The following is a 24,964-nucleotide window of genomic DNA, read 5'->3' on the forward strand; positions in this document are numbered from 1 at the left end:
GACAAAGAAAATGGGAAGGAGACATCAGCAAATTAGAAACATCAACTGTTTTTCACAAGATAGAAAAAGGATACAGGAATGTGTTGACTTAAACCTATGGACCCCAAGAGGGTAGTATCAGTGAGAAGCAAATTGCTTCATTGTCAAAGAAATTTAAAAGGTTCAGAAATTTTAAAATCAGGTATTACACAGCAGGGGGTTTAATTCTGGAGGTAAGAAAAGGGAAACTGACTTTATAAACATGCATAAGAAGTTAAACCTTCAGGTTCCCTCTTCTGCCTCACACTTCAAGGAAGCTACCTGTTTCCCACTCTTATAGGGTAATAAGTGTCTCTTTCCCAAAGAAATTGAACCAGAAATGCCACAGCTTGAAAATGTCAGGCACAACTAAAAGCAAGGATACGGTGCTAGAGGGAAAAAAATAGAGAGTAAGTCTATTGACTGAGAAGGTGACATGAGCCTTACAATCCCTTCCTCTATCCAGTTGCCAAAATGTCTGTAGACTGAATAATAACCCCCTGGGCATTGGAGTTGACAACCTTCCAAAATATTCCAAATAATCCCTGTCTCCTGGCACTCACACTCCATGTAACAGCCTTCTCTTGTATGTGGGTTGGACCTAGTGACTCACTTCCAATAAATAAAATATGGCAAAAGCAATGGGAAGTTTAATTTATAAAAGATGGTGATTCTCTTCTTGCTGGCCCGTTCTTGTCTTATTGGCCTGCTTACTTTAATGAAGTAACTCATCATGTGGAGAGAAGCAAGTGGCAAGAAACAGGGCAGCCAACAAACAGCAAAGAACTGAGGTGTTCAATCCAATAACCTATGAGGGACTGAATCTTAAAAAATGGTTACTTGGCTCAGGTGGTTAGAGTGTGGTGCCAACAGCACCAGGGTCACAGGTTCAATCCCCACACGGGCCCCTATAAGAATCTTAACAACAACCTTGTCGTTAAGCCTGGAACCGGATCCTTCCCCAGTTGTGTCTATAGAGTTCTAGCTAATACCTTGTTTGCAGTCTGTGAGAGATCCTGAAACAGAGGAGACAGGAAGCCATGCCCAGGTAACTGACATACAGAGGCTGTGGTATAATAGGTGTTGCTTCAAGCCACTATGTTTGGGGATCCTCTTCTATGGAGAACTGGGCTTCCCTGGTGGCTCAGACGGTAAAGTGTCTGCCTGCAATGCAGGATACCCAGTTTCAATCCCTGGGTCAGGAAGATCCCCTGGAGAAGGAAATGGCAATCCACTCCAGCACTCTTGCCTGGAAAATCCCATGGACAGAGGAGCCTGATAGGCTACAGTCCATGGGGTCACAAAGAGTCGGACACAACTGAGCAACTTCACTTTCTATGGAGAAATAGATAAGTGATCCAGGTATTTTTTTAAAACAACTCTCTATCAAAAATTGAGTGATCAAGAGAAAAGACCTATAGAAATGGACATATGACGGACTCTCAAGAAGAAAAAGAAATAACCCTGACCAACTTACAGTGAAGTCCATGAGGTAATAAAGTCTGCACCCTGATAAAGATCTACCACACTGCTCTGTCATCAGAACAGGTAGCAAGAGTCACCAGAAGTTGAGAGAAATCTCTGACATGGAAGGCAGGCTAAAGCAAACATACAAAAAGAAAGAAACTTCAAGGAAATAGAGACAATTCAGAAGACTGGCAAGAAGTTAAGCTCCAAACAAACTAAAATTACTATTCTCTGGAAGATTAAAAAAGATACTACATCTGTGAAACGAGAAGAGAATTCTAGAAGAAGAAAAGAAGGGTCAGGAGGAAGAAGAGAATGGAGGAGAATGGGGAAGAAGAAGAAAAGGGGGAAGGAGAAGATAGGGAGGCAGAAAGAGAAGAAGACACAAAAATAACCACTGAAACATAATTCCATAGGACTGAAAATATAATTGAGGGAAACTTTCAAACTATAAAACAAAAGGGAAAGGAATGTGTAATGTGGGACAGAAGGTTAAAAAAAAAAAGACAATCCACAAAGTCTCAGTTCAGTTCATTTCAGTCGCTCAGTCGCGTCCGACTCTTTGCAACCCCATGAATCGCAGCACGCCAGGCCTCCCTGTCCATCACCAACTCCTAGAGTTCACTCAGACTCAAGTCCATTGAGTCAGTGGTGCCATCCAGCCATCTCATCCTCTGTCATCCCCTTCTCCTCCTGCCCCCAATCCCTCCCAGCATCAGAGTCTTTTCCAATGAGTCAACTCTTCGCATGAGGTGGCCAAAGTACTGGAGTTTCAGCTTTAGCATCATTCCTTCCAAAGAAATCCCAGGGCTGATCTCCTTCAGAATGGACTGGTTGGATCTCCTTGCAGTCCAAGGGACTCTCAAGAGTCTTCTCCAACAACACAGTTCAAAAGCATCAATTCTTCTGTACAAAGTCTAGTATCTGACTAATGTGCTATATGCTTAATCACTCAGTTGTGTCCAACTCTTTGCAACTCCGTGGACTGTAGGCTGCCAGGCTGCTCCTTCCATGGAATTCTCCAGGCAGGAATACTGGAGTGGGTCATCATGCCCTCTTCCAGGAGATCTTCCCAACCCAGGGATTGAACCCAGGTCTCCAGCATTATAGGCAGATTCTCTACTGTCTGAGTCACCAGAGAAGCCCATCTGACTAACAGGCATTCCAAAAAAAAATTTTTTTAAGGAGGGATTAATTAAAAATAATAATAATTAAGCTTTCTCAGACTGAAAAACATGCTTCTCCATTTAGACAAAGTTCCCTGAGAGCTCAGGAAAGTGATTTAAAAAAAAAAAAAAAAAAACCCTACAGTAAAGTATATAATCATGAAATTTCAGGACAACAGAGATAAAAAGGAAAACTTCATGGCTTCCTGAGAGAATAGATATAAATTATCTGCAAACAATATTGAATAAAGACAGCCGTGGAATGTTCAAAAGTAACATTAGGAGCCAAAATACAAGGGAATAATGACTTCAAATTTCTTGGGAAACAAATTTTCAACCAGAATTCAATACCTAGACAATCAACTGACTGTGAGAGCAGAATAAACTGATATGTAAGGTCTAAAAAAGTTGTAAACAAAATGCCTTTTATGTAAAGCTATTGAAATTCATGTGACAGCTAAATGAGGGTATAAATCAACAGAGAGGAGAAGACCCAGGTAAAACGAAATTCAGTATGGGAAAAGGGATAAGATAGACTCCAGAATAAAGCAGAAAGAAGTGCCAAGACCATCACTGTATAACAAATCTAGAAAGGTTACTGCCTCTTCTGGAGCAGGTGAATTATGGGCTCCAAAACAGAAAAAAATAGAATCTAACAGTTCACCTGATAATCGTATTGAGCAGCTGCTGAAGATATGAGAAAAAGTTGTTGGATGTATGAGAAGAATTAGAACTAGTTTCATGCAGACAAGTTGAAACTATTTTTAAATGCAAGGAAAGAAGTTTTAAAAGAAAAAACCTTGACCATAAAATACTACTGGACTCAGCAGTGAACAATATTTCAGGAAATATTATGCTATTTCATAACTGTAAAATGTACACTCAAAATATTTTAATCAAAACTTTGAAATATAATTGTATTAAAAAGAAGGTATAGGAAATACAGTGAGGAACACAGGTGTAAGGAGAGAAATCCTCACATACCATAAAAGGAATTTGATAAAAATACTACTAAAAATGATAAAGAAATGACAGCATCATGCATGCTAAGTCACTTCAGTCGTGTCCAGCTCTGTGCGACCACATGGACTGCAGCCCGCCAGGCTCCGCTATCCATGGGATTCTCCAGGCGAGAATACTAGAGGGGGTTGGCATTCCCTCCTCCAGGGACCTTCCTGACCCAGGGATCGAACCCGTGTTTCTCACATCTAATCTGCATTGGCAAGCTCTTTATCACTAGTGCCATCTGGGAAGCCCAAAACGTCAGAATTTGGCAACACAGGAACACTATTTATAATGTAGAATGAGATACTCCATAAGACAGATAAAATAACAGAAAATACTTTCCTATGAGAAGTGAGATAAATGGAGGAAAGTACTAGTGTTCTTTGTTATAAGCCTTTTCATTTGTCTTTAACAATATGTATATATTACCATAATTAAAAAGAGTTTAAAAAAAAAAAAACAGAAGAGAATTACATAAATCTGTTTTTCTCAAAGGATGTTCCAAATCCCTAGTTAAATGAAAAAGCCATGATGCACCTTAATGTATGTGGTAAATTTTTTGATTTTCACAAAATCAAAAACAAATGTGTATAAGTGAAAGGGTACAGACAATATTGAAAAATACACTCATGTTCATTCTGATGCATTTGAGAGGAGCAGAACTGAACTGGAGGAGAAAGATTATTAATTTCCATGCAAACCTTTGATCTTTGACTTGTTATAAACATTAAAGTTGAAAAGTCAATCATTTGGATTCTAAACCAGATAATTTTTATATTACAATAAAGGACATTTAATGGGAAAATTGGTGAAATTTGAACAAATTCTGTAGATTAAAGTACTACATCAGGGTTAATTTCCTGATATTAATAATTATACCATTATTGTGTAAGAGAATGTTCTTGCTTTAGGAAATACTTAGGGGTAAAAGGAGCTTTATATCAGCAACTTATTCTCAATGAATTCCAATAATATACATATAAAATAAAAAGAGAAATCAATACAAAAAAAAAGAGAGAGAGAAATAAAGTAGATGTGATAACATTTAGGAGAATCTAGATGAAGAGTTTAAGGGAATTTTTTGTACCATTTTTGCAATGTTTTTGTACATCTAAAATTATTTAAAAATAAAAAGTTTTTTCAAAAGTCTAACCATGTACAAAAAAGACTCTTAGGTTACTCCCAAAAATATATCCTTGAGATTAGGACAAAAATATATTTTTTGTCATAATGTTATTAGTAAGCTTCCACCATCAGATATTCATTATAAAAATCAGTTAGGAGCCAAGAGATATTATAGCTGTGTTCTTCCTAATACAGAAGGAAGTTAAAATGACAAATAAGACTCACCAACCTGAAGTGGTTTAAAGAAAATGCACTGTAATTGTTTTAGAAAGAGTTATATGGAAAGAGAAATATTTTTTGCTCTGCCTCTCATATTGCATCTATATCAGACAAGTTGATCTTATTAAAGATAATTGAAGTGGGATTTTAAAGCATACTTTTTTAGGTGCTTCAAGAGCCCTGAATAAATTGAAATGGAGTGAGTTCCCGCAGACACATACTTGGAGAAATTTGTTTCTCAAACTTTATGGAAGGCATTTTGAACTAGGTCAGAGTTTTGTGTTAGTTAACATTTTCTAATATTTTACTCTTCTTTAATGACAGCCACTGATTACTAGACTAAATTTAATGATGGACAAGCACATTTTACTGAGGGGTAAGCTCTATTCAATTGCTCCTCAGAGCTACCCACCAAAAACTGAAGACTTTATATTAAAAAAAATTTAGACAGTCACCGTTAGGCATATGCTCTCTCTTTTACAATCTGCTTCTCTGGGTGTCGCTTTATTCACATATGCAATAAATACGATGTGTGGGAAGTGCAATTACTTAGCTGGGTAATTTAGGAAAGTCAATTTGTTTCTCTGGATGTCACTTTTCCTTGTGATTAAAAAGAAGAGCATTAGATTAATAACTTCAGGTTCCTTTCCAGCTCTAAGAATGTTGTTGTTGTTCAGTGACTAAGTCGTGTCCAACTCTTTGGAAGCTCTAAGAACACAAGCGCTAAGAATACTTGTATCGGAGTTCTCCAGAGAAACAGAAACATCAGGATAGGAAGGGGAGAGAAAGAGAAATCACTTTTAAGAAATGAAGATGATCATGGAGGGGACAGTCAAGAATCTGCAGAGTAGGTTGGCAGGATAGAGACCCAGGAAAGCACCATAGTCTGAGTCCAAAGGCAATCTGCTGTCAAATCCCTTCTCCAATGGAAAGTCAGTCTTAGTTCTATAAAGGCCTTCAACTGACTACATGAGTGAGTGAAGTTGCTCAGTCGTGTCCGACTCTTTGCGACCCCTGTGGACTGTAGCCCACTAGACTCCCCCGCCCATGGGATTTTCCAGGCAAGAATACTGGAGTGGGTTGCCATTTTCTTCTCCAGGGGATCTTTCTGACCCAGGGATCGAACTCAGGTCTCCTGCATTGCAGGCAGACTCTCTACTGTCTGAGGCACCAGGGTATCCCTGACTGCATGAGGCCCACCCATGTAATGGAGGATAATCTGCCTCACTTGAAAAGATTTAAATGTTAATCTCATCCAAAAACACCATCACAGAAACAGCTGAAACAATGTGTGACCAAATATTTGGGCATGATGACCCAGTAAAGTTACATATAAAATTAGTCATCATGATACTTTGTTATAGAGACAATTACGTTAAAATTTTTTTAATTAAAAACAGTGTGAGAAGGACTGTTATCTTTTTATTACAGAAAGGCCTGAGGAACTCCACCACAACTGGGAAAGCATCATAGTTTTTAAACAACTGAGATGTTCTTTATCAGTGGGCTCCCCTGGTGACACAGAATCTCCCTGCAACGCAGGAGACCCAGGTTCCATCCCTGGGTTGGGAAGATCTCCTGGAGAACGGCATGGTAACACTCCAGTATTCTTGCCTAAAGAATTCCATAGGTAAGAGGAGCCTGGCGGGCTACAGTCTATGCGGTCACAAAAAACTGGACATGACTGAGCAACTAAGATTTTCACAGTTGAGCCATGGCATGGAATGGAATTAACTCTCAAACAGTGTTTTCAGCTACCAACAGGACATGTTACACAATTTCAAAATACCATGACTTACACAAAACATACTGAATCGTACTGTTGAATCCACCTCATATTTACTAAAGATGGTTCCAGCCTGAGCCCCAAAATGTATATCTGGAAAGGATTCAGAGGCCTGTCCCTGCATCTTTTCCTTACAGAATTGTATCTAGAGGCTTCCTTAGTAAGACTCCAACCCAGCATTTCAGTGTTGTGATGACATACTTGGAGTACTCCCATCTCAATAAAATTATTTATCTCAGAAATAAAAATGCACTAACTAGCGATCACATTGTCACTTATTTAAAAATAAACATATAGTTTTGAAAGAAAAGAGCAATAGCAATGTTATATTAATACTACTAAAGAAAAATACAAATCTTTTTTATTTGTCCTTTGACTATTTTTCTTCCATGGATTCTAAGACCTTGGGATGTGGAACCAACTACAAACAAGCAACAATCAGGCCTTCACTAGTATTCCCTCATTATTTCAAAATAACTCTGACCAAATTCCACTTTAACCACTGTAGAGACCAATGAGAAAATGGGAGTGAAATAAAAGCTGTAAGTTGAGAACGTAGCACTCTCTGGTCTGTATGATGTTTCTTAATCCTTTATTCACATATGAACCTGAGGACTTTCGTTATAAAGCCAAGAAAGAACCCAAGTGGTAATCTACTTACATCAAGATTAACTTTCTTATTATTAAAGAACGAAGAATGACCTTCAGAAGTGACCTTTCAGTTTGCTGGTAAGTCCTTAGATGAGCTTGAATGAAGACACTGGAGGTAAGTGTTAAGCTTCCATCCCATGTGTTACTTAGAGGGGCTGACTCTAGCTGTTGGACATATAGTGGAAGATTAAGGAAGGAAAAATTTGGCGAGCCTTATTCATAAATATCCTCTAACCCCTTCCCAGTAGCCAACACACCTATATGCCTACTACTCCCCAGACTGAGAGAAAACAAGTCACTCCTGTACGTTTGAAATTCCTCACTGAGTGCTATGGTAAATTCGTGGGTACCTTCCAAAAGTGTAGCTGTTCAATAATCAGGTTCTTTCCAGGGGGCTTTGGTATGAGAAGGCACAGCCTAGATGCTCTAAACTACTTTTTTTGCTAAGCCTCTCCCTTCCACAGACCAGATGTGATGACAAACTGATGTCAAGTTCAACAATGTGGCCATTTGCAACATATATCAAATCATCAAGTGGCACATTTTGGACTGCTGCTGCTGCTGTTAAGTCACTTCAGTCATGTCCAACTCTGTGAGACCCCGTAGACAGCAGCCTACCAGGCTCCTCCATCCTTGGGATTCTCCAGGCAAGAATGCTGGAGTGGGTTGCCATTTCCTTCTCCAATGCATGAAAGTGAAAAGTGAAAGTGAAGTAGCTCAGTCGTGTCTGACTCTTCGCGACCCCATGGACTGCAGCCTACCAGGCTCCTCCATCCATGGGAGTTTCCAGGCAAGAGTACTGGAGTGGGGTGCCATTGCCTTCTCCGATTTTGGACTTATATGTCAACTGTATCTCAGTAAGACTGGGGGTGGGGGAAACAGTGTGGCATCCATGTTCCCACACATTAAGAACCATTTGCCTGTAGTTTCAAGGGCAAAAGAGGTCATTATGGGCACTGTGGCCAATACAAAAAAAGAGCGGTTTAAAAGACATGAAAAAGTTCTTCAAATGGACAAACGTATACAAGAAGTGAGTGTAGCTGTAAGCAAACGCGAGTGAACAGAAAGAAAGTTGGTGCCACCTCATTCCTTTCATGAGGTGTTAATTGGAAGGAGATAGAATGAATCCTCACCTTCATGCCTGTGGGATAAGGAAAGAGTGCCAAATGAGTACTGGTCAAGGGCCCAGGTCAAGAAAGTTCCTTGCAGTAGCCCTAACCGTAGCTGTTCCAAGCATGAGTGTTCTGAGAAGGTGTTCTGGGATTGCAGAGCCCATGATTCCCCCAACCTCCAAGACACACTAGAAAATACCTGTGACATTCAATGAAGTCCCAGCTGCCCATTTGGGTCTCTTGATATGGAACACTCAGTGAGATAGGAGGTTGTTCTCTAAATTAATAAAATAGAGACTCTATTAACTACTTCACAGGGACATTATGAAGGAATATAAAAGTGAAATTCACTCAGTTATGTCTGATTCTCTGCGATCCCATGAACGATATAGTCCATGCAATTCTCTAAGCCAGAATACTGGAGTGGGTAGCCTTTCCTTTCTCCAGAGGATCTTCCCAATCACAGACCGAATGCAGGTCTCCTGCATTGCAGGCAGATTCTTTACCAGCTGAGCCACGAGGGAAGCCCAAGGAATATAAAGGTATATCCTAAAGGAAATCAACCCTGAATATTCATTGAAAGGACTGATGCTGAAGCTGAAGCTCCAATACTTTGGCCAAGAGCCAACTCATTGGACAAGACCTTGATGCTGAAAAAGATTCAAGGCAAAAGGAGAAGTAGGAGGGAGAGGATGAGAGCGTTATATAGCTTCACTGACTCAATAGACCTGAATTTGAACAACTCCAGGAGACGATGGAGAAGAAAGTCTACCCACTCCAGTATTCTGACATGAAGAATTACATGGACTGCATAGTCCATGGGGTTGCAAAAAGTTGGACACAACTGAGCAACTTTCACTTCACTTCTAAACCACCTCAAAGTCACTCACAGCAGACAGTGGAGGACAGAGGAGCCTAGTGTGCTCCGTGGGGTCACAGAGTCAGACACGACTTAGCGACTGAACAGCCATACAGTTATATGTTTTTACACATGAAGTAGGTCTGGTCATTGAAAAATCAAAGCTTTGTGTACATATGGTGTTGTGATAGAGACACAAGACACGCTGCCTTTTTCTTGGACTACTTTCAGTCTTAATTAGAAGAGTTTTCTTAAAAAAGTACACTCTTCAGCTTCATGACATGCACTCCTTGCTCATTCCGTTGAGGTTGGTACTCAACAATTTTGACTCATAAATTAATTTCTGATAAGCAGATGTGGAATTTCAAAACGGGTATTCGTTCCATTTGGGGCAATTCCTTTGTACAACCAACATGGTTCTTCGTAAACAAAAACTGCCATTACAAATCTTAGGTTCTTTCAAACAAAATGATCAAACAATGTCTGCTTCATTTCCAAGGAAACAAGTGGTCATCCATTTATTTAACTTCGGCTTCTATGGGAAATAAAAAGCAATAAATCTAAGAATCAAGCTCTTGGAGAATACCTGAGCAAAGATAATTTAGTGTCACAACACTACTGCTCGAGGTACACAGATTTTCCTGTGATTTTTTACAATAATGTCTGTAATTATTAATAATTATAGGGTACTTGACAAGGTACCCAGCAGTGTATTAAACGTTTACTTTCCCTGATGGGTTTACAATCTATGAAAATGTTAATCTAACTTTTCCAACATTTACTTTGCCAGCCCCTCCCTCTTCACCTTCACTCTCACCGCATTACCTTCTGACATATATATGTATTTATATATATATATCCATTTATAAAACAAACCCACCAAGAGTTCTACACAGGAAGCACATCTGTCTCTGTTCTCTAGCTTCTCAATAACTTTGCCCCCGCCTCATCATATTCCCTACATTTTTGCCTTTTCCAATTTCCACCCTCTACCCTCTTTCTTCATGTCTTCCTTTCCCCCTCTGCAGGCAAAATTCCTACTTCCATGGCTACCTTTGTTTAATTGTCTAATCATTTTATATAAACATTTGAAGAAGAGGAACTTTCCAGAATATTCAAAAGGAAGGAAGGAAAGAAAGAACTTTAAAAATGTAAAGGTGGCATTGCTTAGAGAGCACCAACCGCCTATTACAGAGAATAATGGCAAGTAGAACTTTCAGTCCATCCTCCCTTCCTTTCTTAACTGGGAGCCATGTCATTATCAGCTACAGATTGATGCAAGCAAATCACCACCCTTTGCCGAGCTCCGACAGCCAGTTTGAGGGACTGGAACATTCTGGAAAAGTTCTTTGTGCAGTCTGAAAGAGTTTAGAACTTGGAGACTCAAAAGGCAGAAGTGATGTGCCCGAGTAACGAAGGTCAACCTGGCTAAATAAATAAGTAAATAAGCATGGTGAGGGGAAAAATATGGTTTCATTAGAAAAGTCCTCCAAGGTAATAGAAAACTAAAGAAATACTAGGAGAAATCAACCAAAGGAAAATTAGGAGCCACAAAACTGGAGATAAAGTAGAATTAGAGGTAAAAGAAGCCAAGGCAGGATACAATCTCTAAGGTCAATTGATAAAATGTGTAGCAAGCGCTGAACCAACACCAATCAATATGGCTCGGGATGAACCGAATCACAGCCTAATAACCACATCACATCCATTTTATGGTGCCATCTATCACGCAAACCGCAGGAAGCAGTGGCAATTCAGCTCACTGCACACTCCATCGAACTGGCTTCCCAGCGTCGTTTGAAACCAAGAGTGCAGGAGTAGTTGCAGCGATGAAGGGGCAAAGGAGCAGAAATGGCTCGCAGAACGGCCTGTGAGCTCCTAGAAATATGAACCTGGGGCAGAGCTGGGAGAGAAGAGGGCCAGCGAGCGCAAGGGACGCAGATAGGGAACTGCCTGCAGACTGCCTGCTCAGATTCCACGCCGAATTAGAATCCTATTTGGATCGCTCTTGGACACTTTATGGAGAAAGGAATCAACAGCCGTTTGAAGCAGGGGGCGAGGGAGAGGGAACAGCTGGAGGAAACTTGAATCATGAACAGAATTATGAAGAAGAGACTTGTGAGCTGGTCAAGTGATCTCAATGGAGATGAATGGACAATGGTCCCCAGAATGGTGGGGGTTGGGGGGATTATATAGATTGCATTTTGCTTCTCTTTTTATACCACTGTGACATTTTGACTTTTCTCCTAAAAAATACAAAATTCTGAGAGGAAGAAAATACATACATGTTCATCAAGCAAAATCCAGAGTGAGTGCTGCACACACTGTCATCGAGCATCCACTGGTACATTCACCGCCTGCACACTGTCCTCCCTTCCCGCTTGTCTTATTAAGAGGCTGTGTTCTTCCCCTGGGGTGAGGATGGCAGAGACAGCCGCCAAACCTTCAAGAACTGTACCACAGGCGTTCTCCAAATCTGTTTGATAAGAATTTTTTTAGGAGTTTCCTGGCAGTCCAGGGGTTAGGACTCCGTGTTTCCAAGGCAGGGGGCGTGGGTTCAATCCCTGGTCTGGGAACTCACATCCCACACCCCACGTGCCATGTGGAGCATCCAAAAAGAAATCTTTTAATAAAAACTCAAAATATAGCCTATTTTGCTTCACTATGACCATTATATACTATTATCAGTTCAGTTCAGTCACTCAGTCGTGTCCAATTCTCTGTGACCCCGTGAACTGCAGCACGCTGAGCCTCCCTGTCCATCACCAATTCCCGGAGTTCACCCAAACTCATGTCCATTAAGTCAGTGATGCCATTTAGCCATCTCATCCTCTGTCACCCCCTTCTCCTCCTGCCCCCAATCCTTCCCAGCATATCACTTGTCTTCAATTCGCTGCATTTTTACTTCCTTTCTTAATAGAGATGTCAAGTTTGTTGTAAGCTCCGAGTGGAGATGCATGATGTAAATACTTCAAGAGAATTAAATTCATTACAGTGTTGGGGTGCAGTCACCGTAACTATGAAAAAGGGCACAAAGTGAAAGTCTTGTTTTCACACTTCTCTGATATCTCTAGGGAATAAGTGAAGCATTTAAGTTGATTAATCAAACTGTACCTACTTTGTAAAGTATATATATAACAAAGAATATTTGGGGTCTTCCCTGGTGGCTCAGTGGTAAATAATCAGCTTTCAATGCAGGAGACTTGGATTTGATCCTAGGGTTGGGAAGATCCCATGAAGGGCATGGCAACTCACTCCAGTTTCTTGCCTAGAGAATTCCATGGACAGAGGAGCCTGGCGGGCCAGGGTTGCAAACAGTTGCTAGGGTTGCAACCATGGGGTTGCAAAGAGTCAGACATGACTGAGTGACTAAGCACAGCACAGAGAGAGCTGATGGTGGCACTATATGGTGAGAGCACTAAGTGCCACTGCATTTTCTACATTAAAGTGGTTAATCCTAAATTATATGAATCCCATTCAATTTTTTTTAAAAAAATACCATATTAGAATGGGATTGAAGATTCTGAGAGGGAAGGGCCTAATTCACCAGAAAAATCTACCTCCTGACCCATAAGACACATAGCATTTTCTTTTCTGTACCTCTTACAGAGAAAGCCTGCCGCAGTCACACTCAGAGGCACATGAGATAATCTTTCCCAATCTTCCCAACAGAGAAGACTTGGCCGTGCAGTCACTTAGTCAACAGTGACTGCTCCTCTGGGGCCTGGCAGTTGGCAATTAACGTCTTCCTTCCTTTTGAAGCTCAGAAGACAATGGAAATACTGTCTTCCATTTTCAGACTTGTCACAACTCTCACAAAAATTCCCCATGAAGAGGTTTTTGTCCAATGTACTGACTGAAGTCTGGCCAGTTGTTATTGATATTGTACTTTTCCTCAGACTGATTTCTTCAATGACTTACAGCTATAGGATTTCTTAAAACAAAACCTATTAGAAGTCATCTAATCTATCTTCCAATGCAAATACTTCTCATAAAAAGAAAAACAGAACAGAACAAAAACACTAAATTCATAAAAAAAAAAATCAGATCTGCAGTTAAGGGCAGGGAGTTGCAGATTGGAGGAAAGCAGTCAGGAAGCAACCTTCCAGTTATAAGATAAACAAGCACCAGAGGTGTGACATGCAACGTGATGACGAGAGTTAACACTGCTGCATGGTATACAGGAAAGCCAAGAGAATGCATCCTAAGCGCTCTCATCACAAAGATAACCTTTCTTCTTTTCTTTCTATTGTATGTACATGAGATGATAGCTGAGCCTACTGTGGTAATCATTTCACAATATATGTAAATCAAACCATCACACTGTATGCCTTAAACTTACCCAATGATGTACATCGATTATTTCTCAATAAAACTGGGGGAAACAAAAGAAAGAGATGATTTTGAAAGGTGTGTTTGGTATCACTTGGTGTGTTAACCAGCGTTCTCCAGAGACATTGAATCAACAGAATACATATATATACATATATATGTATGTATATATATATATATATATAGGCATACATCATTTTATTGCACTTTGCCTTATATGCTTTGCAAATACTGTGTTTTTAGCAAATTGAAGGTCCATGGCCACCCTGCAATCCACAGGTCTACCAGTATCATTTTTCCAGCAACGTTTATCTCTGTGTTCAGTTCAGTTCAGTCGCTCAGTCGTGTCCGACTCTTTGCCACCCATGAATCCCAGCACACCAGGCCTCCCTGTCCAACACCAACTCCCGGAGTCCACCCAAACTCATGTGCATCGAGTTGGTGATGCCATCCAGCCATCTCATCTTCTGCTGTCCCCTTCTCCTCCTGCCCCCAATCCCTCCCAGCATCAGGGTCTTTTCCAGAGAGTCAACTCTTTGCATGAGGTGACCAAAGTATTGGAGTTTCAGCCTCAACATCATTCCTTCCAATGAACACCCAGGACTGGTCTCCTTTAGGATGGACTGGTTGTATTTCCTGAAGTCCAAGGGACTCTCAAGCGTCTTCTCCAGCACCACAGTTCAAAAGCATCAATTCTTTGGCCCTCAGCTTTCTTCATAGTCCAACTCTCACATCCATACATGACCACTGGAAAAACCATAGCCTTGACTAGACAGACCTTTGTTGGCAAAGTAATATCTCTGCTTTTGAATATGCTATCTAGGTTGGTCATAATTTTCCTTCCAAGGAGTAAGCGTCTTTTAATTTCATGACTGCAATCACCATCTGCAGTGATTTTAGAGCCCCCAAAAATAAAGTCTGACACTGTTTCCACTGTTTCCCCATCTATTTCCGATGAGGTAAAGGGACCAGATGCCACAATCTTCATCTTCTGAATGTTGAGCTTTAAGCCAACTTTTTCACTCTCCTCTTTCACTTTCATCAAGAGGCTTTTTAGTTCCTCTTCACTTTCTGCCATAAGAGAGGTGTCATCTGCATATCTGAGGTTATTGATATTTCTCCCGGCAATCTTGATTCCAGCTTGTGCTTCTTCCAGCCCAGCATTTCTCATGATGTACTCTGCATAGAAGTTAAACAAGCAGGGTGACAATATACAGCCTTGACATACTCCTTTTCCTATTTGGAACCAGTCTGTTGTTCCATGTCCAGTTCTAACTGTTGCTTCCTGACCTGCATACAGGTTTCTCAAGAGGCAGGTCAGGTGGTCTGGTATTCCCATCTCTTCCAGAATTTTCCACAGTTTATTGTGATGGACACAGTCAAAGGCTTTGGCATAGTCAATAAAGCAGAAATAGATGTTTTTCTGGAACTCTCTTGCTTTTTCCATGATCCAGCGGATGTTGGCAATTTGATCTCTGGTTCCTCTGCCTTTTCTAAAACCAGCTTGAACATCTGGAAGTTCACGGTTCACGTATTGCTGAAGCCCAGCTTGGAGAATTTTGAGCATTACTTTACTAGCATGTGAGACGAGTGCAATTGTGCGGTAGTTTGAGCATTCTTTGGCATTACCTTTCTTTGGGATTGGATTGAAAACTGACCTTTTCCAGTCCTGTGGTCACTGCTGAATTTTCCAAATTTGCTGGCATATCTCTGTGTTACATTTCAGTAATTCTTGCAATATTTCAAACCCTCCACCAATAAAATGATTATGAGTCACTGAAGGCTCAAGTGACAGCATTTTTTAGCAAAAGAATTAATTATTTTTTAATTAAGCTATATACATTGTTTGTTTAGACAGAATGCTATTGCATACTTAATAGACTATAATATAGTATAAATATAACTTTTATATGCATTGGGAAACCAAAAATTTCATGTGACTCACTCTATTGCAATATTTGCTTTATTGTGGTAGTCTGTAACTGAACCTGCAATATCTCTGAAGTATACCTGAATATATATACACACACACACACACACACACACACAAAGAAATTCATTGTAAGAAACTGGCTCATGTGATTACGGAGGCTGAGAAGTCCCTGGATCTGTATTTGGCAAGTTGGGACCCAAGAAGAGCCCATGTTTCAGTTTTCAGTTTGAATCCAAAGGCAGGGAAAGACTGAGGTCCCAGCTCGAAGCAATGAAGCAACAGGTCTTCAGCTCAGTGGGAGAGATCCACACACGTTAAGAATGTTATTACGTTACTCAGTCTACTGATTCTGATTCAAACGTTCTTGTTGTTTTTGTTCAGTTGCTCAGTCGTGTCTGACTCTTTGCAACCCCATGGACTGCAGCACACCAGGCTTCCCTGTCCTTCCCATATCCCAGAGCTTGCTCAAACTCATGTCCATGGAGTCAGTGATGCCATCCAACCATCTCATCCTGTCATCCCCTTTTCCTCCTGCCTTCAGTCTTTCCCAGCATCAGGGTCTTTTCTAATGAGTTGGCTCTTTGCATCAGGTGGCCAAAGTATTGGAGCTTCAGCTTCAGCATCAGTCATTCCAGTGAATATTCAGGACTGACTTCCTTTAGGATTGACTGGTTGGATCTCCTCACAGTCCAAGGGACTCTCAAGAGTCTTCAACACCACTGTTCAAAAGCATCAATTCTTTGGCGCTCATCTTTCTTCAGGGTCCAACTCACACCCATACATGACTACTGGAAAAACCAAAGCTTTGACTATTCAGACCTTTGTTGGCAAAGTAATGTCTCTGTTTTTTAATATGCTGTCTAGGCTTATCATAGCTTTTCTTCCAAGGAGCAAGCATCTTTTAATTTCATGGCTACCATCACCATCTGCAGTGATTTTGGAGCCCAAGAAAATAAAAGTCTGTCACTGTTTCCATTGATTCAAATGTTAACATCATGCAAAAACACCTTCTCAGACACAAGGGGCCACACACCTCGTGGCCCAGTCAAGTTGACACAACCATCACATCTGGCCCCAGAACTTCGGACTGAACGTCACATGCCCCATACCTCCCAATACCGGTCCTTACCCAAAAAAGGAGAAGTTCAAATATTTATTGAATGGAGAATGTAGATCCTTTTTTCGTCAAATTTGTTTATTGTTTACTACAAGTAGTCCCCAAGCCAAATGAATCACTTAAACTGCATTAATTTTATTAGTCTTGGATAAAGGGTGTAACTGCTTACAAAAATAAAAATTAGAGTAAGGAGAGGGTTCCTGGTAGCATACACCACCTTCTTGATAACTTTTCATACCTATCAAAATATCCAGAGAACAGCAGGTAAAGAACTGGATGAAGACAGGCCCTGGAAAGAGCTGAAATAACGTGGACTAAGGATTATTACTGTCATATATTAATGTAACTAGTATAATCAGAAGAAAATGTTCTACACCAACAGAGAAACGATATATTAAACATGTTCTTATGCCAGTGGTGTAGCAGTTTAGGGTACAAACTTTGGAGTGAAACAACGTGACTGAGTAACAAAACCAAGCAAGGTTTTAAAGCTCATTTTCTTTCATGGTAACCTAGGAAGGATTTGAGATGCATTTGGAACAGACTGCCACTGCCCTCCTCTTTCAATACTTCTCCTCCGCTCACCTGTACTGACATGTGAAGGACTCCAGCGGAGACCAGTACTTGGAGAAAGACAAGATTTTGTTGCTAACATTCAGATATTCCAGAGGAAAGAGACTGTCGAGCTACTTAACATGACGCAATTGACAGATAACGGAGAACAGATTTTAGGAGTGAAGGACAATGAGAAGTAGGAGAGGAAAAAAAACCAGCACAGGACACTCGACAGCTTGGTTCAGGACTCAGGGGCACCAAGGCGAGACTGAGTATCAGACGTATCTGACAAAGTGATGATAAAAAGGAAAAGAAAGACTAGTCTGGAACGGGAGGCAGGAGGTCACCAGACAAAGGGCCCCTTTGCTAAAAAGAGGCTTTCCCATATTCTTCCTCATTAAGCAGAGGAGTCTGAATGTACCCTATGGATCACAAGACAGGGAACATGATAATGTCCTACAAGGTTGGTTGATAAACAACCCAACGTTTTACGACATGGGGGAGAGGAGTGATAATGGTTTTTAATTGCCACATAAATTTTGAATGGTTCTTCAGCTCTAATCCTAGCTGCAAAGCACTGGATCATGTTATTGCTCCTCTTGCACACAGCTTGCCTCCACGATTTCACTTTCTTCGATGCACCTCTCTATATGCAACTTGAGTCAATTGATTCCTAATGCATCAAAACTCACATTTTGCTGTAGGCCGGTGCTGTCTTGAGAAACTAGCATCCTAGGATGTGTTGAAAATAATGAGTCACCCACCCCCTCTCCCTTACCACACCTACTCTCTCTTAGTAGAGGAATTAAGTTCAAGGATCTGAGTTTCTAGAATACCTATAAATTTTGATTCAGGTAGCACCACATTAAACAGAAAGCTGAGATGTTGAGAGGAACTTCCAACAATCTCCATGATTTAGAGCTGTATATCACAAACATTAACGTGCATACAAACCACCTGGGGACCTTATTAAACTGTAATTTGATTTAGTAGGTCTACAGCCCTAACAGGGCTTCCCAGGTGATGCTAGTGATAAAGAACCCGCCTGCCAGTGCAAGTAGACTTAAGAGATGCAAGTTCGATCCCTGGGTCAGGAAGATCCCCTGGAGGAGGGCACCGCAACCCACTCCAGTACTCTTGCCTGAAGACGCCCATGGACAGAGGAGCCTGGTGGGCTGCAGTCCATGGTGTCGCACAGAGTCAGACACGACTGAAGTGACTTAGCACACACGCACAAACAGTCCTACCAGGTCCTAAGTGATGCTGCTGATCTATAGTAGTACTTTGAGTAGCAAGGATTTGGAGAACATGTGACAGCCGATAGGGTCACAGGTTGAGTCGGAATGATACTAACACAGTTACAAAGAAACATAGAGTTAGAAGGATCCTTAGTGACCATAAGCATGCAAGCATTCTTGAGATCTTTCCAAAAGTCACCAGAAGAGAAAGGAATTTTCTCATAACTTTGAATTCTCAGGTCAACTTACGGTGCTCTAAAATGTAAAACCCAAAATGTAAATTTGCACATGTGAAACCAATATTCTCCCTCTAGAAAGTTTCAATAAACTCTTCAACTATACAAGCTTTTCATTCTTAACAAAGGAACAGATCAAAGTTTGAATTTCCCACTACAGTTTTATCCCTTTCAAATCTCTGGTGGAAAGTGATGGTGATAAGAGTTCAGGGAAAGGGGGGCTATTGTAATCTAGAGACTAAAAAGAATTGAAAAGACATTATCTAATTTCACTGTCTGGTTTCATTAGTAAGGAAAATGATCCCATTATGATTTCCTCAGGGTCACCCAGCAAAAGTCACATAGCTAATCACTGAAAAATGTGAGACGAAAATCAGTAACTCCTAACTCTTAATTCATTACTTTGACTTCTACAGTGTTAACACTTTTCATGTTTAAACTTTAGTTTTTACTGAGTATTTTACAATGATAAAAACCTTAAACAAAAAAATAAGAAAAACTGGTTCTAATAGGGGTTTTGCATCTCACATGGTTTACAGGCAAACAGCAGACCTGATGACCTATTAACGTGACCATCCAGCTAAAATCAGTAGAAAGTCATGTCAGTTGATTCCTAAGGTAACAGAACCAGGAGCAAGAACCACGTGCTTTTTAAAATATATTATCAGTTATGGGTCATTTGGGCTTATAATAAGTGTTCCAAAGAACTAAATGAAGATGAATTTATTGGGCAAAGCCAAGCGCCAAGGGAACTCACTAAAGACAGGAGTTATATCCAAACAAGAATTGTGTTGTCTAGTACCAAGGGAAACTGCTAAGGATGCTTCTGCCGCGTAGAAATAATTTTATTGTATTTGTGATACAAAGAATAGATTTGATTAGGTTTAAGACCAGGTAAGAAACTTTACTTGAAGTTCCATTGAGGAGATAAACATGTACACAAATAGGAAGTGAAGAGACTGGGAAAGCTGACCTTGACTTGGCAAAAAAAGAGAGTCCTGCAGGCATAGAGAACAGACTTGTCATACAGCGGGGGAAGGAGAGGGTGGGATGGATTGAGAGAGTAGCATTGAAACATATGCATCACCATGTGTAAAATAGATAGCCAGTGGGAAGTTGCTGCGTAACACAGGGAGCTCAGCCCGCTGCTCTGTGACAGTCTAGAGGGATGGGATGGTGGTGGGGTGGAAGGGAGGTTCAAGAGGGAGGGGACATATGTATACTTATGATCGATTCACATTGTATGGCAGAAACCAAGAAAACACTGTGAAGAAAGTATGCTCCAATTAAAAATAAAAATAAAATAAATTTTATAGTAAAAAAAAAAAAGAGATAGTCTCAAGCTACTAAGATGGATGCTATATAGCCAAGTAGCTAAGAAAATAGACTCTAATCTTAGATTCTCTGTGTTCAAATCCTAGCTCCTCTATTTACTAAATCTGTGTGACCTTGGGCAAATAACATATGTGTCTCTCAGTTTCCCCATTTGCACAATCACGTAAAAATAGTAACTTCCTCATAGAGTTGGATGAAGATTAAATGAAGCAATATATAGAAAGTCTTTAGAATAATGTCTGACACGGAGTGTTACCTAAGTATAAGCTACTCTAATTACTGTTCTGAAGAGGGATCTATTTAGTTCCCAATGACTTCATCTGCCATAGAATCCTCCTAGAACTGACACGGCAAGAGAGCAAAGCGGATGGGGCAGGTCTTCATTCGGTGACCTGCTCTCTGCCATGGTCTTGGGAGTAGTGAAACAGTACATCTCCAAATATCACATAAGCATAAGAAAAGTTTGCTCTGGGTGGTTAATATTTTTCTCACTTGGGCCTTTGAACTAAGCCAACTCCGGTAAACTTAGTATGTTTCTAAGCACAGAAAACAGACTCAACCCAGTGGGGCTGAATCTGTTACCGGAAACCTTGGCAAGGACTCTATGCTCAGAGCAGAGCTGATTTACAGTAGGGTGAAAAAACAGGAGGGAGAAATATTAAAATAAAGTGCAATCATGTTTCTATTTAAAAGTGGTTACTGCCAGCACATTGCAAAATAATGCTGGCCAGCAACCAGGAAGCCGCACCTGCACAGATTCCAACTGAGGATCCCTGGAGCCCTCACCGTGCTTGCTCAATAGCTCTCCTAGTTAGCACCACTGGCAAAAACCTGGCAAGTCTTATGTATCCACAAACACACTCACACACACTGGCCTTTCCCAAGACCTTTCCACGCCTCTCTGCTCAGGGTGGAGATGACCTTCTCTCCCCACTCCATTTTTAGACATGTCCCTCTTCTCTATTTTCAGGTTTAAGGCATCTCCATACAGTTTTTCATAAAATCCAAAGAGAAGGGACTTGTGGGATCCCTGGCTTAGAATCTGCTCCTGACTGCCCGTCTAACCTAGACTAGAGTCTGAACCCCTTACCTTGGCCTGCAAACCCTTCAGAGTATTTTTCTCTTAGAAAATATTTTTTTCTTTTACTTTCTGAATTGAAATTATACACGGGTTTATATTCTGCCATATTGAGTGCCTCCTAAATCAAGTGCCATTTAAATTATGCATGTGCCTTTATTTTTTGCCATTTAACATCTGTACACCTCTAGAAGAAAGAGTGTGTCTACCTTTAGGAATAGCCATTAAAAAGTGAATGTTTGAGATTCTTTTATGTAATGCCCTTTTTGGAGGAGCTACTGGTGCAAAATGTACCAGCAGTAATAATACCGTAGCAGTAAACGTGCAGCAAGTTGAAGAGCTCATTCTGGTGTCTAGATGTGAATCATAAAAAGAAGTACTGAAGCAGGAAGACTAGGTATTGAGTATCACCCCCACCACTCAGCAGCTGCCTGTCTATATGCCCTTTGACCAGACACCCTCTGTTCCTCACTTTGCTCATCTGCACGATAGGAATTAAAGACCTCGTTTGGCTGGCCCATAGGTTTGCTGTGGAAATTGTAATGGAAATATACATGAAGGGAGTTGTAAACTACCCAGCACCTCATGGATGCCTGCCAAGCCACTTACCTAACTCAAGAACTTATTTAAAATCCCATGAAAGCAACTCAGAAAAGAGTCAATGTGTGGGCGCCATTTTTTTTTCCTTTTTGAAAACTATCTTGGACACTTATGAAACCAAGTATTTTCTCTTCCCAACAAACATTCTCAAAATATTCTATAGCATGGCTATGAAAGACAAGATTTAATCTGATGAAAGATTAAATTTTATCCTTATAAATATATATTCTGGGGACTTCCTTGGTGGTCCAGTGGCTAAGAATCCACCTTCCAATGCAGGGAACACAGGTTTGATCCCTGGTTGGGGAACTAAGATTCCACATGCCACAGGGCAACGAAGCCCACACACCACAATAGAGAAGCCCTCATATAACTTGAGAAAGTCCACACCCAGCAACAGAGACCCAGCATAGTCAAAATTTTTTTAATTAAAACATAAAACAAATATACTTTTTGTTTGGTAATTTACATGTCACTTTAAAGTAAATGACTGGCAGGAGGGAGAGAACAGGAAACACGAATAGGGTCTCTAAGACTTTCTGTGAATAAGACCAGAGGGTAACTAGGGAGACTCAAGGAGTTTTAAAAGACAAAAAAGAGGGGAATATGACAGAAAGATTGACACTGATTTAGACTTATCTATTGTTTCTTCCTTTAAAGTTCTGCTGACAAATAAGATCAACTATTCCAAATATTTGTGCTTATTTTTTTTTCTTAGTATTGCATCTTCAAACAGAAAAAAGCAACCATATAAATGAACAATTTCAATAAAATGTGCTAAGTCCAACGATGGAAAAATACAAAGGAGAGATACTTAACACAGTTCTTAGGGATCAAGAAAGACTTCTTCAAGAGGAAATTCCTATTGAGCCCTCAGGGAATTAATCTCCAAGAAACACTACTCTTTCCAGTCCGAACTGAGCCTTATTTTCTCCAATAAGCTTTATAAAAATATCTTCCACGCTTTATGTTGGACTTCTTCCATGCCCAACACCAAAGAAGAGTTTTAAGGAGCTTCCATCTTGCTTGCAACTACAAAAAAAATTTATTTTAATAATCCACACTGTGGATTATTAAAGGCATTATTATAAAAGGCATTTCAAATGAATAAGAGAGTACACCTAGGGCCTTGAGCAGAAATCAGATAAGTTCTAAAATACATATCCAAGTTTCTAATCTTAAATTGGAGAAAGACTAAAATCTTGGTCAAGTTTATTTAAACCTCCATGACTCCATGTATTCCAGAGCAGAATTATTTTAGTAATCTGGGATTGATGAGAGAATGAATTAGTGTTTAATGTGTTCTGAAACTTTAGAATGGAAAGCTTTTTAAGTAGAATTCTTTTTTAATAATCCCTCTGTCCCTCAAGATCTTCTTCAGGTGGTTATTTTCAACTTTGTTCTATTTACAATAACTCTACAGGCAAGTAGACCAAAAACACACATTTGGACACAGCAAACTCAGGTACACATACATGATGAGTTCAGATTTATTTGTATCAGTGGATGCTGGAAGAGAAACTGTCAAGAAACAAAGGATTCAAGCCCCCATTCTGTTGCAGCCTTGTTGCTTTGCAATGAGCTAGGCTACTACTTTCAACTCAGGAATGTAGGTCTCTTATTTCAGAAAGGAATTCATCAGAAACTCATCAGTAAGGCAGTTGATTTGACCTTGGTGCCTGATTAGTAATTTGTTCCTTGGTACTGTACCATAATCAGGATTTAATGTTTCAAGAACCGCAAGAAAACCATCTAGAAAAGACTTGAAATTTGGTTCTGATTTTCCCACTAGTACTCAATTCTTTTGAAAATAATGTGAGCCTTCTCTGTGTGCTCAGCCTACTAACACAGAATTGAGAGCCCAGGGAGTGAAATTCTGACAGTTACTATTAAGGTAAAAATGGGGTTACAGAATTCATTTTCAAAGTTTCTTTCCAGTTTATTTAAAAAAAATTAAATTGGCACTACCAAATTTAATGACATGGCTACCCTGCTGAGTTCTGAGCCCAGAAAGCTATTGTCTCCCTGGTCTATGCATCCTGCTCCGCTCTAATGTTTCCTATAATGCGACTAATAACCAACCATCAGCAATAAATGCCTTGTCATCTCATTGTTGCACACAGCAATAGCTGAAGCAGTGATACTGATAAATGAACCTGCGTAATCATTTTGGATTTCTTTGTTACATCTCACAGTGTGAAGATGGCTTCGGCTCAGCACGTCCCCAAAAAACAAACAAGCGCTCCTGCCATCTCCTCCATCAGTCTCCCCTTATTGTGTCATTCAAACCCCTGTGCTGCCCTTGCTGCCACCCATCTTCTCAGAAAAAGAACGCATCCTAGGTCTTTGAGCTTAGACCTTTGATATCCTTCTCCCATTGTTCCTTTGCCAACTGTATCTCTCAGAAAGAAATGAAAATCCAGAGAGTGAAGGAGAGAAAGGATGTGAACTTTCTCTACTCTCCAGGCTGTTGTCCTTAGGAAAAAAACATAAGCTCATTAAAATCCAGTTGAGTCTGACATTTTCCCTTTTACCTTTTCAATCTTTCTATAGTTTCAAATCATTAACGATCAGCATGAAGCTCAAAGGTAGCTCTCGCCATCTATGAAATGGTGACACATGTGACAATAATGCTTTTGAAGAGCCTGTCACATTCTCTCCCCAAACAAGTCTCATTAATGCTGAGACTGTCTTTCTTTTCTCTCCGCTTCTTTTCTCCTGATTTCTCTCTAATTAGCTTGTTTTTTTATGTTCCCTCGTTCCACAGTTTGAGCTTAAAAAAAAAAAAAAAAGAGGTGGATGTCATTTCCATGAACCCCAAGGCCAAGTTAATCAGCAGAATTAATGACTCTATTACCCATTAGACTGGGAGCGGTGGCGCTTAACGCTGAGTACTCAGTGTTCGCCCTCTACCATGCTTCTTCATTTTGCTCTGACAAATGTAAACTTTTGCTCCCTTAGAGCAAACTGTGAGGTCCAGCCTATTTGTAGAGCATTTCTTTTCCCCTTCACATACCCCAGGATGTGAACTGGGAGGAAAGGTTGAAAATGTAGCCACCTCTGTCTGCAGTGTTCATGCTGTAAAGGTATCATGCCATTACATGAAAATGGATAAAAGGAAGTCTTAGGAAA

This window comes from Bos indicus, chromosome 23 (genome assembly GCF_029378745.1).
Source record: "Bos indicus isolate NIAB-ARS_2022 breed Sahiwal x Tharparkar chromosome 23, NIAB-ARS_B.indTharparkar_mat_pri_1.0, whole genome shotgun sequence".
NCBI lineage: Eukaryota > Metazoa > Chordata > Mammalia > Artiodactyla > Bovidae > Bos > Bos indicus.